At 43.3% G+C, this 15,960-nt stretch overlaps 1 long non-coding RNA gene across 1 annotated transcript; it reads left to right on the top strand.

The window, feature by feature from the left end:
• The first annotated feature begins 8,632 nt into the window (after nt 1–8,632).
• Nucleotides 8,633–11,744, top strand: LOC109785457 (uncharacterized). The gene is made up of 4 exons (XR_012188346.1): nt 8,633–9,070; nt 9,729–9,894; nt 10,088–11,274; nt 11,410–11,744. It is a non-coding gene; the product is annotated as an uncharacterized lncRNA (long non-coding RNA).
• The last annotated feature ends 4,216 nt before the right edge of the window (nt 11,745–15,960 follow it).

Genomic DNA, 15,960 nt, shown 5'->3' with positions numbered 1-15,960 from the left:
ATTTGGAGCACTCAAAGACAAAATTTATTCATTTCTTTCTTCTCAACGTATATGCAGGACACTCCCGTTCTACTTCTAGTTATCAGATGACAGGTAATCCTATTCCTACCTTTGGTCATCAGATGACCAGTAATCCTACCTCTTGTCATCAGATGCCAGGTAATCCTACCTATGGTTATCAGATGCCAGGTAATCCTACCTATGGTCATCAGATGACAGGTAATCCTATCAATGGTCACCAGATGTCGGGTAATCCTATTCCTACCTATGGCCATCAGATGATAGGTAATCCTACCTATGGTCATCAGATGCCCGGTAATGCTACCTATGGTCACCAGATGGCAGGTAATCCTACCAATGGTCATCAGATGACAGGTAATCCTAACAATGGTTATCATATGCCCTGTAATCCTATTCCTACCTATGGTCATCAGATGACAGGTAATCCTTCCTCTGGTCATCAGATGCCCGGTAATCCTACCTATGGTCATCAGATGATAGGTAATCCTACCTATGGTCATCAGATGACTACGGGTAATTATACCTCTGGTCCTCAGATGTTAGGTAATTCTACCTACACTCAGATGGCAGGCAATTCTACCTCTAGTCAGGTGATGTCAGTTGCTTCGGTCCTTGGCGTGGTGGCGGGCATCAATGTTTGCGCCTCCTTAGCCAACAACGTCGTAGAGTTAACTCACGACTTCACCGGTGGGGACTCAAAGGAAGAAGGTGAATAAAATGGTGATGATGACTATTAGCCGTTTAAAGAAAACGATATGTAATAAAGTTGTAAAACTTTTCAAGTGTTCACTACTCATATATTTATATCCGAATTCGAACAAAGTTGTAATTTATAAATTCAGTGTTAACTAATGGGTTGGCCCGCATAGATTGCATGGATAGATTTATTGTTGATCTTTAATTTGAATTTACATTATTTAATTTCATTGTGCACATGTATTTTTTGGGACAAGACATTTTTGAAGCACATGTCAAGGATGGTGCATAACTTATGTAGATATAAATGATTTTTTGGGTCAAAAATGGTGCTATAAGATTTGTGCAATTCGGATATGTCCCGCAACAATGTATCTTGTTTTGTCACTACGTGTTGCAACGATAGAATAATGTTCTTTACAAAATGAAGATGAAGCGAGTCACGGTTGATGGGCTGTCCGGTGTAGTATAACACCGAGGGCGAAGACGTGAAATGAAGATCAAGCTCAAGCATGCAATGGGATGAGGACATGTCTCTACATGAGACTATGATTGTATGGTGTAGTTCACATGATAGTCAGCATGTATTGCGTTAGATGTGAATGGTGTAGTCTATATGGCAGTAAGACTGGGAATCCATATCATACGCCGAGGTGGATCGTCAAGTTGCGCATCTGGAACGCATTAAGATCGGATGGAGCGGTGATAATTCAAGATTAGTATCATCAAGATTAGGAGGAGTTGTTCGCTCGTAATCTTGAGTTTGACTTACATGCAAAGCTAGTCTACGTGCAATTAGTACTACGTGCATGAGTCCGGCTGCTAGCTAGTCGTTACCTAGTAGTACATGTACGAGCCAAGATGGCAACAGGTACGAAACACATCAGGTTCACTTTTCCAAACTCGTTCTCGCGAGAAAAACGCAAGCCCGTCACCGTTCCCGTCCCCATGCACATGAACAGTTTTTTGCCCATCCCCTAAACCTGTATCGTTTTCTAAACCCATAGGAAACTGTCCCCACGAGTAGTCAGTGAAAACAGCAGCTTTTGAAACAAAAACATGATCAAGTTACAATTATAGCTGCAAAAAAGCATTTATAAACAACAAACATAGTATATTTCAGCAGCAACAACATAAGATAAATAGCAACAACAAGGAATAGCATTTCAGCAGGAAACCTAGTATATTTCCAGCAGCAAAACTTGAGAAAATTTCAGCACCATACAGTAGTATGTTTCATCAACATTTCAGCAATAGCAGTATCTAAAAGCAGCATATTTCCGCACAACGCAACAAACCATTTCAGCAACAAAGATAAGCCCCATTTGTGGTGTGCAGGACAGCTCAAGGGACCGAGCGAGGGGTGCTCGTGCACTCGGGGGATTGGGGCCGGCCGTGTTCGTGTATTTAGATAGGCCTCGAGGTTGGATCAGTAGACATGTCGGGTTTCGGGTTCGGGAACTACTCAAATGGTTTTGAACCCGCGAAACATGCCGGGTTTTATAATGTATCCATCAGTAGCCCCGCCGGGTTAGAAAGATGTCCATCCTTGTCCCCTAATCTCAACTAATAATAAAGTACAGATTGCTTCTACCCGTTCACCGTCATCTAAATAACCCTCGAATTTGGCAAGAATTACCCACCAATGCCGCCCGTAAGTGGAAGAAACGATTGCCCGTGCGTTGCAACGGAAGAAAATAAGTTAACGCATGAATGGAAATGGCGAGTGCATGCCGGGCCCTCCGCTGGTGAGGGCACATCAGGATTCTAGAAATTAACGCATGAATGGAAATGGCAAGTCCATGCCAGGCCCTCCCATGGGGGCACAACGACAATGTGTGCATGGGAATTCTAGAAAGGAGGGTTTTTTTTTTAGATCTGGAGTGGCACTTTCTACTTTCCCTCTCCCTTCCGTTGAAAGGTTGCATCATGCTTTTGGGCTGATCCTGTTGTGTGTATCCACGGGCTCCACTTGTTGTGACAACTCTTCCATTGATGTCTTGCTTGGTAAATTCATCTTTCGTTTAATTTTCGGTCCTTTTCAGGCATCTTGCTCATATTCTGGGCAACCCTCTACTTGTATATAAATTGATGAAAATTGATTTGAAGGAGCGATGTGGGACAAATTAACGTGAAGTATTATCGTGCAGGATTAGGGTGGGATGTTGGGCCATGATGCACAGGGACATATTGGGTCATAGAACGGGCAAGCCATGGGCGACTGAGGAATCGGTACGCGAGCGCTGCACGTTGATTGAAAAAACTGAATGACATTGTCTCAAAGAAAAGGAAAAAACCTGGACGACAAACCGTTGATTACCCCTCAAAAAAAGTCACCTGCCCACGTTTTTACCTGTCCATGTACGTACCTTTTTTTAGACAAGCCCGTGCACATACGTGTGTGTGTGAGAGGGACGATCTCACTGTGCGCGCGTAGGTACACCCCTCGCTGCCCCTTTTTTCGTACATACTAGAACATAAAAGCGTGCATTGATGTGCCCGCTCATCCTGAGATAAGAATGTTAGAACTCATTGAACGATTATTACTATATAGTACAAGTTTATAAATAAATAATATATACACTTATAGCACTGGAAAATTACCTTCTCCACCATGTCGGAGAAAAAACCTAGATAACCCAATCTATGGGGAGGAGCAAAAAATTGTTGTTGGACAATGGATCAATTTCTTTCTACTTCTGTAGTTCCATGCTGAAGTACAATGGCATTGCAGCATGGACACAATGTGAGATGAATTGACAATATGTAGCACCCTGAAAAACGGTGAAACCACAAGATGTTCTCTTTCCATCAGCCAACAATCTAATATATAAGCAACAATTCATGACTAAATTTAGTAAGTAACAAAACTAATTAGTGGCATATACGACGACCGCCGGATGCAATAATTTATCACCTTCCCTTCTGGATGCATCAACTTCAAATACTCTTATAAGGGTTGCTCCATCCATTATGATTGTAACATCAAGAATATCATCCAGCAGCATCTGTAAGTCACATATGACAAGTTAGTTCATTCCAACAACAAAAAATAAAATAAAAATGGCGTTCCAGAATCTGTCAGTAACCCTGATTTAGACCACCGAAAAGACAGTACGCAGTTGCAGAGTACACCTGGTTTCACAATTTTCTTAATATGAAACAATTATTAGTCTAATATTATGATTGTTGTGTACTACCTGGTGGATCTCTTGCATGACATGTGAGGAGGGTCTGACTGCTTGCGTCAGGTGATCTGTAGTAAAAACAACAAATTTGTCATCAGTATGGTAGAAAACTAAGCAGCTGAGGTGAGATTATGAGAGAAGAGTAGAAGGCTAATCTCTTTTAGGTCTCCTTCTGCTCCTCCGCTGAGAAATTTCGTTTCTTTTGCGAAAGGATCTCGTGCGTGGAGGCGCATCCCCTGGTGTTGTAGTTTTTTTTTTTTTTTTTTTTGAGTGAACAACGCCTGGTGTTGTAGTAGGCGAGCAAGAATTGTCTCAAAAAAAAAAGTAGGCGAGCAATAAAAGTATGGGCCGCGGAGGCATCTCGGCCCGATTCATAACAAGGCGTCCAGGTAGCTTCCTGGAGCAGCAGCCCATCAACGTAGCCAGCTGGGCCGCTCGGGAGGCAAGATGGAAAAGCCTGACGGCGTGGAGTGGAACGACCGAGGTCACGAGCCATCCACAGCGTTCAATGTATCCATCGAACAGTTTTTTTTTTTGAGTCCAAACATACTTGCTTTATTCAATTAAAATGTTCATAGGGATACAACTTAAATTTGGAGGATTTAAAAGCCACACATGGCGTCCTAAACCGAGTCCAAAAGCATGCTTGGCGAGGCTATGTGCCTCTTAATTAGTCTCACGACCCTCAAAGATGAAGGTACAATGCTGAAATTGCGTCGCTGTGGAGGGGTGTAGCTCACCGCGTTATACTGTTTCTCAATACGAGCTATGGGCCGGAGTTGGCCCATCCATCCGAGGAGCAGGCTGCTCACGTCGCTCCAGCCGAATCGATTGAATTGACGTACGCGACCAACGAACAGTTTTTTTAGTATCACCTCGGATACAGAAAATAATATGGCCAAAGTGGGCGGACGATGAACGGACAAAAAACGAACGAAATTATGGTGGTAAGAAGCAATAGCCCTTTTATTATTATTAATTATTATATATACTAGCAAAGGTGCCCGTGCGTTGCAGCGGGAGACAAAAACATTATATGTCACAAACCAATATGCATGGATCAAAACCTCCTCTCCTTGTCCATGTCTTATATTTCAACAGGGCATTATATAAAACCCTTCCTATGTGTGTTGTTGCTTATCCTTCTTTCCGCCCTCTACAACATCGGCTGCGGTGGTCACTGAACATGGTCATTCTCAAGGCTATGAGCACGTCTATCACCAGACACACTTGTGATGAATTTTGCTAGCACAAGATAATGTTTAAATTTCGAATAATCTCGTCAAGTTGTATGGACCGTGCTAGCGATGAAAATCTTATGTGTATGACGGATGAACTTTTGAAGAAACACTAACACCTGCGGCAAGTAATGCTTAATTATTTTTTCATAATTCTGGAATCTACTTCATCCCTTCTGTTTTGCTGGGTCAATCTCATAAATCTCAACAATGAAGGTAGGATTGAATTTAGCGGCCAATCTCAAGGTGATGAGCACGTCCATCGCACGACACACTTGTGACTGAATTGTGCTAGCTCAAGAGAATGATTAAAACTTCATATATTCTTGTCAAGTTGTAGGGACCATGCTAGCAATAAAATTCCTATCTGGACGACAGATAAATTTTTGGAGAAACAGTAACACTCGAGGTAAGTAGCCCTTTATAATTTTTCTCATAATTCTGAAATCTACTTCATTCCTTCTGGTTTGTTGGGTCAATCCCATAAATCTCACACTCCCGACAATCAAGGTAGGAGTGAATTTAGGGACCCCAGCGATTAACAAATAGGGATCTAATTTCAGAAGCCCACCGTACGTGCTTGTTTTTTTCCAAAGAAAAACACGCCTGATTTTTCTATTGAGAATTTAGTCACTGTTGATTGATATCCCATATGTTTCTTTTTGGTTCGCATATAAGATCTGTCTTATGTCAACTGTAGTAAGGTTTGACTGAGATTATAAGAAAAAATATATTAACATTCACAATATAAAATCGATACCATTAGATGGTTATTGAATTCACTTCCATGTTTTATATTTGTAGTATTGTAGTTGTTGATAATTTTGTATATAATTTGGTCAAACTTTATGAGGTTTGACTTAATACAAATCTTATATGCGAAGTAAAAAGAAACGGATGGAGTACCTAGAAAACTGAAAGGCATACTACCTCCGTTTTAAAATATAGTGCGTCCTCGGTTTCTGCACTTCAACTTTGACCATAAATTTAACCAACGAAACCGACTGTGGCAGGAGCAAAAATTATACCAGTGAATTCGTATTCAAAAGAAGTTTTTAATTATATAATTTTTGCTCCCACCGCAGCCGCTCTCGTTGGTTAAATTTATGGTCAAAGTTGAACCTGAGAAAGCGCGGGCGTGCTATATTTTGAAACGGAGGGAGAATATAAATTGGGTAGATTAAATGTATGGGGGCGAGATGGGACTATTTAACAAAGGAATCAACCTTTCCTTTTACATATAACACAAGCTAGCTCAGTTGGCCCTGAATTGGTTTGGAGTTTGAGTCCTCTCACCAGCATTTTTTTTTTTTTGCCTCAAACGGGATAAGTGGGCTGGATTCATTGGGCCGCAATGAAATGGCATGTTGCGTCAGGTAGCATTAACGCTCAACTGACTTTTTGATTCAACCCCACCTGTAATGACGCTTTATCCTTTATCTCTCTCTCCTTTCTCTCGATCCCTGCTGATGCAGAGCACCCGACACCGACCCAACCTCGCCCCACGGCTCCTCCAGCCAGCCCTGTTGGCGCTGCCTCCTCGCCGCACCTCAACTCTATTGTGGATTCTATCTTCTCTCAAGAAGATAAGGGAGACACATGGACACAAGAGGTTTGATGCCGAGCTGCCTCTCGCAGCCTAGGGCTTTTCTCTACACTATCCTCCTTGTCTTGTTGCCAAAGCAAAGTGATTACACACTTGAATACACAGACGCACACACGGCCAACCATCACGCCAGGCCACCACGCGCGCACTAACCGGCCACCACACTCGGCCACTACCTCACGTACCTACACACACACAAACTTGGCCGGCACACTCGGCCACTAACGCCACGGCCTAACTAACTCATGCATGGACTCTCATGACCAGCGCGTGGTGGCATCATATTCTCAACTGCCAGACGCCCAGCCATGCATGCAATAACAAATTAATCAAAATATCTTGACTCAAACTAAATGTCTAGCCGACCAGGCTCCAACTGCCTGCAGACTTGGCGCATCACACGGTCATGCCACCTTGCGTAGCACCGCAGTCTCACAACCTCGTCGGCATCTCACCGTGTCCCCTGTATCACACAATGGCCTGGCATCTCGCCTTCCCCGCGCATCTCCACTGAAACTTTGCCGGCTCACGACTATGTTACATGAACGTCTAACTACATGCAAAACTGATACTAATATGCAGATACATAATCAAGATTGAAAAGGCTAACAGGCCGCCATCTTCGGCCGACGACCCGATGGATCTCACCGGACCGGCTGCACCCTGCTCGCCACGTCGCAGATGCACCCGGCCTGGCGACCGCAGCTCCCAGCGTGCGTGCTAGCTGGTGGTTGTCGCGGGCGTGCGAGCTAGCAAGCCGCTGGCCAAGGCGTGCTACCTAGCTAGCCGTCGCATGCGTGCGTGCTAGCTAGCGGGTTTCCACCAAGTGCGCGCACCCAGCCGTGTGCTGACCGGCGTGCCGTGCGTTGTGCGGCCGCGGTGTGAACAGCCGCCAGCTGCCGCGCGTGCTGTTCACAATCTGGCTGCTGCTGCCGGTCGTTCCCGAAGGATAGGAGCTCTCAGACCCACGTATGTTGCTGCTGCGTGCACGATTTGCATGTGTGTGTGCTGCGTGTGGGTCGCCGACGGACACGGACGGGAGCCACGCGGTGGGCTGCGCCGGCGAGCCCGAGCTCGCACCCTCCGGGCGGCTCGGATGTTCCGGTGTGAGCGCGTCGTCCGTGCAAACAGCTCGGCGTCCGGTTTCGCTAGGAACGCGCTCTGCGGCGAGGGCACCGGCTCCAGCTTCGGCGAGATGGGCCCATGCGCTGCTGTCGCAGCGCTGCAACTGCGGCTCCACTGTCGCCTCGGTCTACTGGTCGCTGGGCGTGCGTGCCATGGCGTCGTGCTGGCCCGTCGGAGATGTATGAAAGACTTTGTACGTCGGCTAATCGCATCATTTATTTTCAAATATTTTTGGCTTGGTTGGCTGTTCGTCCGAGCCCCAGTAAAGTATGTCAATTCTGCGCGAGGAGTCCATCGTGTCCTTTTTCCAATCGGAGCTATATGTATACTACTCTTAAATTTCAGCCGTCAATCTTTATAGTTAATATAAAATCAACGGATATAAAAAAGTGACTTATAAAAAACCATGAAATCTTCCGTCCTTTATTATTAGATATAGATTATAGTACATATGCCCGTGCGTTGCAACGGGAAAAAAAATTAGGGTTATGTGCAATCACAATGGTTCATAGAAACGCTAGTTGTCCCACCCATATATCTTTACCTCCTAATAAACCAACGGTGACTGCGGCCGTACGTCGTCGACGTTTTTGCAGAAAAGTCCCTCTGTTTTTTCGAATTCAACCCGCAGTCCTTTTTAAGTCATTAAATTGAGATACCATTTCGTTTTTGCAAAAGCAACCCTGTACTTTAGTATATTCAACCCGCGGTCCATACGTCTGATTTTATTAATTGAGAACGGATCAACTCAGCGGCTCGAGCTTGCAGGGGCTTGGGGCAGATCCGGAGGCGGGGGTCGCCGGTGACGACGAGGAAGGCCTGAGCACGGGCGGATCCATGGCATCCGCGGCTCCTCGGCACAAAGGAGACAGGGAGGCGAGGGAGAGAAGAAGGAAGAAAGGAGGGGTTGTGCAGCGACCTAGCGAGGAGCTCGCCGGAGCTGGGCGAAGGCGGACTGGCGCGGGAGACGGAGGGGTCCGGCGCGGCGGCGCGAAGTCCTTGCAGGTGGAGGCAGGCGTCGAAGCAGAGGACGAGAGGATCCCCGGCCTAATTGTGGCGTGCAGTCAGCTTCCCCGATCCATCCTCCTACCCATCCGACCCTTACTCGATGGCCCGCGTGCGACGAGGCCCTACGCGGGGTAAGAAGGGGGATCACGCGAGGTGGAGCACTCCAGCCCCCTCCTAGCCCTACCACGGTGAGGCCTCCTTTCCCTCTCTCCCTGCCTGAGCCATAGGCTGGCGGCGCTGAGGTCGATCTGCTCATGCACACACGGTTGTTGTGACATGGTGACAGCCACGCCCCACTTTTTCTTCCAGTTCCTTGTTTTTGTGGTGGATGCATCCATGATTATTTGTTTCAACGATTGATTTTCAGTTTAGTCAATCAAACCCATTCCGATGCTGCTCTTTTACTTGTACAAATAAACTATTGTTCACTAAACTGAGCAGCTAGCTACTGGTGTCTCAAAGATTAAGCGCAGGTTGGTACTTATGGGCAGGCCTGCCTCAAGTAGAGGAAGAAGAGGAGGCCTGAAAGAGAGAGGCCGCAAGGTAGAAGCCTTTTGATTAGGAGGTAGTCCAGCAAGTTGGACGAACTGCTGATAAAGAGATAATTCTATTCTGAATTTTTATCTGAAAAGCAGGATTGGATCACGGATGTATGTTGGCTATGTCTCTCACGGTGTGTGGAACCAGTTTGGTTCATTTCATCTTGTTTGTTGACATTGATGGTGTTGTCCATTGGTTTAACAGAAATTTTATCTGAATTTTTATCTGAAATTTTATCTGAAAAGCAGGATTGGTTAATTTCATCTTGTTTGTTGACATTTATGGTGTTGTCCATTGGTTTAACAGAAATTTGTTGAAGCTAAAGATGAAGAGGAACTCGTGGAAGAGGAAAAGAAATGACATGGTAGAAATTCATTCACACATATCAGTGTCATAGTGAGAGGATTGATCTGCTTGATTCGCTCCTGATGGTCGGTGGATTGTTTCTGGTAGAGCTGAGAGTTCTGTGAAGGTAAGATTTTGATCCAGCCTATTAAGCAGTACCACACAAATTATAGGAGAATCTATTGTTTGGTCCAACCTATAAAGGTGCCATATATGCTCAGTTGCTCACAACAGTGCTAATATTAACAAGGTGAATAAACTCATGCTCTAGCGGAGGATATCCTTTATATTTTGGGGGTCACTGATTGTTGATTTGACAGGTGGAAAGCTCTTGCATGACTTTAGCTACCTGAAGGTCCGCTTAAACTGTTCAGGTTTTCTTCCCCAGGAGTTTTTACTAGCCACATGTCAGATGGTGATAGTACGTTATACAACCTATACAAAAACATAAGATGTGTTCCCGGATAACATCTTTCCTCCAAAATAATTTACATATCATCTAGACTTGGTTAGTTGTAACTTTTGCTTTCTGTTCTTTCCACAAGCTTCTGTAGGTTCAAATTATAATTGTTAAATTTTGGGACCTTAAGACTTTTTAGTTGATTGCATCCTCTAGACCGGGAGGTATAATAGCATCTCCTAATTGTCTAATTGATGATTCAGAAAGCTCTGGCTCTACTCATGTATATTCAGATTGTGAAGTACTCCTTCTATAAAGAAATATAGGAGCGTTTAGTTCTATAAAACATATTTATATGCAGTTATCCAACAAATTTATGTCCTAAAATCTTACAACTTCTCTTAAGCTGTATTTGATCATAACCTTGGCTTAAATGGAAATTAATTTCAACCTCAAATTTGGTGATTTTTTGAATGGGCACAACTGTGTCGGTAGAGGTTGACAGTTATGAATTTTGTGATAATCTTCGATTATACTGTTATATATAGCACTTTCCTGTTATATGGTTCACATTCTCTGAGCCAATTCACAATGACCATTCCAAATTTGGGCCTTGCGTTTTTAAATTATTTTGTAACATTTTGGTTGATCTTTGATACTGCTCCTTAATTTTTTACATTGACTGGTGTAGAACTAAATGAGTGTTGCCATTCAAGGGAAGCCCCAAGCTTTAAAACACTATATGAATGTTGTTAGCTCGGTCCTTCACAAATAAGTCCCTTGATGTGTGTCATCTGTCATTGCGTATAACATCTGGTCTTTCTATTTTTCATTGATTTTTCTTCTCCCGGTGCACTGAATCTGCAAGGGCGTGTAGACGGCAGGATGAGCAGCAGCATACCGGTGGTAAGACAGGGCGTGTTGGCGTACGCGAAGCAGCCATGCATGAATCTTGGCGGCGGATGCTTGCTGGCCGTAGTAGCAGCATCAATTCAAGCTGGGAGGCGGGAAGCTGGAGTAGCCGGAACGATTGGTCGTCCATTAGGCATCAACCCAACTCCACCGTACTCCCTTTTCTTTCCATAACCAATTCTTTGGAGCAGACATGTGGGTACAGTTACATAGCCTGAAGATTGTTTGCTTTTTTTGGCTAGTTCAGATTTAGATTTCTCAGATTTTCACTATTTGATCAATCGATCCATGTAGATCTCATTGACATGGTTTGTCGAATGTACCTTTCAGCATTTACCCTGATTAGTTAAATGCCTAGCTGGTGATAAGAGGAAGAGGATGATCAGGAAAGCATGGAGTTGAGCGAATCAGTACAGGAAGAAAGGTCGTTCAGGAATAAATAGTAGAGGAAGAAAGGGAGGAGCAGCACTGCAGCAGTCAAGGTTGGGCTTGGTGGCCTCGACGCCTATGACCTCCTCTATGCCAAGCCTCGCATCACCCAGTTATTATGTTATCTGCTTCCATGCATTTACTGGTGTATAGAAATATGATTATCTGATGTATGACTTAGCTGAGTTCCCTCTTTATGTAACAAGGCTCTCTTTTAAAGTTGTTCGCTGTCCTCATTCCTCGTGATCTCTGAATCAGTATTTAGTTGATAACTGTGGCAACAAAGGATCGTTTGCAAACAAGGTTCTCACCCCTTATATTTATTTTGGCATGGAAAAGCACTGTGATTAAATCTGTTGAGTATGCTCTTATAGCAGACTAGCAGTAAGCTTCATATGAATGGACCTTGAATGTTGTTATTGATAAAGAACTGAATATAAGACACGTTTACAATTATGTGAGGAAGCGAGCATCGATTATAAGGAGGTAGAGATGTGCATGGTGGAGCTGGCGGTATAAGAGAACCGCGAGTAGCCGAGTACCAACTGCAGCGGCTTGGCTGCGTCTGAAAGTGGTAGCAATTCCGGGTCAGCAAGGCTCACGCGCGCCAAGATGGAAAGCATCGACCACGACGCCGACATGTACAGCGCCGCCGGCTCCGATGGGAGCGGGCTTCCGGAGCATCACAAGGAGCTAATTAAGGAGCCACATTGCGTTAGTATTGCAGCGCACCAGACATGATTAATTTTTCTATGAGCCAGGTTCAATTAATTAGTATTTTCTTTTAGGTATTCTTAGTGCAAAAATGTCAAAAAAGTGGATGAGCTACCAGGTAAAACCGTAACAACAGTATATTTTCAACTCAAGCCTTTTGAAAAAAAATAGTCACAATTATCTTCCGTGTGCATGTAAATTTCCATGAAAATTGATGAGCTTTGTGCGACATTTAAAAAAAATCATGATTTTTTTTCTGGAGCATTAAAACATCAATCATAAAAAACATTTTCTTGAAGCAAATTTACAAGTTCTTGAAGCATCATGAATATGTACACTATCAAACAATCATTTGGCATGTCAATCTTTTTTGTGAATTTAAATAAGAACCTTTTCCTTCGCTAAATAGCTTCAACATGGAGACTCTAATAGAGTAAACTATATTTTGCGACTGGGTGGACAATTTGGACGTGATAGTAGGAGAGAAACCACACAAGAAATAGAACAAAAACTTGACCGATAAGAAGGAATGATGTCCAACAAAAATATGGTGATAACGCATGAATACCGGTGCTGGTCGACCGATTCAAAGGTTCCCTAGTAAAATGAATAGATACCAGACATAAATACTCTATGACATTTGTGCTACTGTTATTACATACCATACAATTACAAGCTCGAAAATGCTGTGAGAAACGGGCAACACAAAATCATATGGCAAAAAACGTAGAAAGCCTACGCGTGCTCAGTATTGTGGATAAACATCATAGCTACACTACTATGCTTAGATCGCACATAATAGTTGGAAGTGGTTTGCATATAATCAAACAATATGTTTGTGCATGAAGTTATTTGTTTTTTAAAATTAATGATATAGTAGTTGAATGCATAGTATGATATAAATCATTGAACTTTTTTTAAAAGAGAAATACGGTACCAGCAAGCTCCACGTCGGTATCGGTCTACGTAATCATATATCAATGGCAAATTTTAACATGCTCCCACTTACCCCCTCTTTTTACATGTGAGGTAAGAAGGTAAGAGTTAATCAGACCATCAATTAATGAGATCAACGGCTCAGATATATTATATACTCTTACCTCTCATGTGAAATGATGAGGTAAGAGGGAGCATGTTAAAACTGCTCTATATCAATGACACAGGGGAGTTGGGTTTGAATTTGATGAATAAAGCAAAATAAGATCATGCAATCGGATTTGATGCATTAATTGAAGGTGAAAATTGTGGACAAACAATTAAAAGAAAGTAACCCGGGACTACAACTAGATTTGTTTCATAGTGGGAATGGCAGATGAAAGAATGTCACTTAAGAAAAATATCATAACTTCATGGCTAAAGAGACTTGGAGAAGAGCAAGAAAGTGAAAAAAAAATCTACATGTATTTAAGTAATATATGTACATCAAGGTAGCCCTCAATTCATACATTAATAGCTATAAATATGCATTTCCTTTTCAAACTATCATATTTAATTAACGAATGTTTCCACGTGAGAATTCTCAAAAGTTCTTTTATCTTTATACCACAACTGCACAGCCAAATTATCTCACCTTGAGCATTCTGTTCTTTTAATAAAAGTGTGATTTTTTCTATCCCGATGCAACGCATGGGCATATTTACTAGTATTAATGAAACGGTGATTGTCCCGTTCACCTAAACATCTAATAGTACTACCGATCGCAGGGAGGCGCACGCTGAGGTCTAGAAGAAATACATATCAGCCGCACAATCACAAAAGGAGCCATAGCGTAGTTGGGAGTTCCACATAAGATCATCGATGCATAGCGTAGTTGGGATTTATTTTTTTGCGAGGGCGTAGTTGGGAGTTCCACGTAAGGTCATTGGTGCCTATTAGACGCCCAGACCACGGACAGTCATCTGGACATCGCCGGCTAGCCATGCTTCGCTTGATGCAAGGACGTTTTTTGCCCGTACAACATGAAATATCCATGCATCTGTTTCTTGGTATAATTAAAATTTTCATCCACGCAGAGGCCTAGTGAAACAACGGGAGGAACCCGTCAGGCTGGGGCCCAACCCAGCAACGTGGAAACTCAATCTGGCGTGGGCTTCGACTTTGCCTGGGCTCTTTAACCAGCGTCACAGATAACAAAATCTATTGAGAAAATAACTTCACTTTAGAATCTGTCATGTTGTTTGGCTGGATGGCAACCCCTGGGTTGTGTCATGTATAGGTCGTGTGTTTGACTCCTGGTTTTGGCCATTATTTTTTAGTCTTCAGTAGACTCCCGGTTTCGTTCGTACGTCCCGTTTCACTGGTTTGCACAAATATATATTCCTCCAATGGACGTACAAAACTAAAAAACCAAGACGGGACGAAACAAAGCGGAGCCAAACGAAGAATACCTATTCCCTTTAATAGTAGGTATAGATATAGATATAGATTATATTATATTATTATTATTATTATTATTATTATTACTATTATTATTAGGTAAAGATAAAGATAAAGATTCACTGGCCATCGTGTTTTGTTCATGTACATAGTTATCCCTTTAGATACAACAAGTGCACAAGCATCCGACTGACTTGAGCCTTCTACTTCCACTTGGGAGACCCAAGTTTGAACCCCGTAAGTGCCATCTTAGTAGATGGGTGGCACAGTGTTGCAATTTCGGCCTGGCTATTTTCCTTTTAACATTTCTTTTTTTGGCAAATTCAAATGCTTTTCAAAACATTCATATCTTTCAAACCCTAACTTCAAATTTAGAATATTAGATATGGAAATAGCTTAGAAAAATGCTTAGATTCCAAATATGATATTATCTTTCATGTTAATCTTGTCTAAAATTATGTTTATGTTGCACCTTTAATTAATACTTTTCTTTATATGGGGTATTTTGAAAATGTTTATTCGTTATGCATGTCCTTACAGATTGATTGTTTTCGATGGAGATATGTAATATATTTGCAACCAAATTAAGTCTTGATTTGGATTAAGTCAACACCGAGAGAGCCCCGCCGCCACCATCCCTGGGCACGCGCGGCTTCACCGGCGTCCCCTCCGGCGACGGCAAAGCAGGAGAGGGGAGGCGGGGAAGACCCGGTGGCGACGCAATTAGGGTTGCCCCCGAGTCGCCAGAGCAGGCAACGCGGGGGGGGGGGGGGGGGGAGGGGCGGGGGGTACACCAGGTGGTGGTTGTTGTTGTTCATCATCATTATTATGGGGTTCAGATGCAGCTGCATAATGGCAAATAAGTAACATGAAGGACCGGAACAATCAAGTAATTTCTTTATATTACATTTATTTGTTATTTATTTCCACTAGTTGAAAAAGGCCCATTTGTCGGTACTAATGCCCAGTACCATTAGTCCCGGTTCTTATACGAACCGGGACAGATGGGCCTCCACGTGGCCGCTGCGGCTTGCCCAGGCAGGGGGGCCTTTTGTCCCGGTTGGTAGCACCAACCGGGGCCAAAAGGCGTCCACGCGTCAGTAGTTCAGGGGCTGAGATTTTTGCTTTTTTTAAGGGGGGGAGGGGTTTGGGGGTTTTGGGAGTTTTGTAGGGTTAATTTAGGGGTTTCATATATTGTGTTAGCTAGCTAACAGAAAGAAGTGTCCTCTCTTATCTCCGTGCTTGGTCGACGCTACATACTATACGTATAGAGAGAGGACTCGACACGCTAGCTAGTAAGAAAATGAAGGAAACCATTAAGTACCGAAGATCGTCATGAACATATACAGAGAGAAGTGATCG

This window comes from Aegilops tauschii, chromosome 7, assembly GCF_002575655.3.
Source record: "Aegilops tauschii subsp. strangulata cultivar AL8/78 chromosome 7, Aet v6.0, whole genome shotgun sequence".
In the NCBI taxonomy this organism is placed as follows: domain Eukaryota; kingdom Viridiplantae; phylum Streptophyta; class Magnoliopsida; order Poales; family Poaceae; genus Aegilops; species Aegilops tauschii.
Note: the sequence above shows the minus strand (reverse complement) of the source record. Positions and strands in the feature narration are given on the sequence as shown.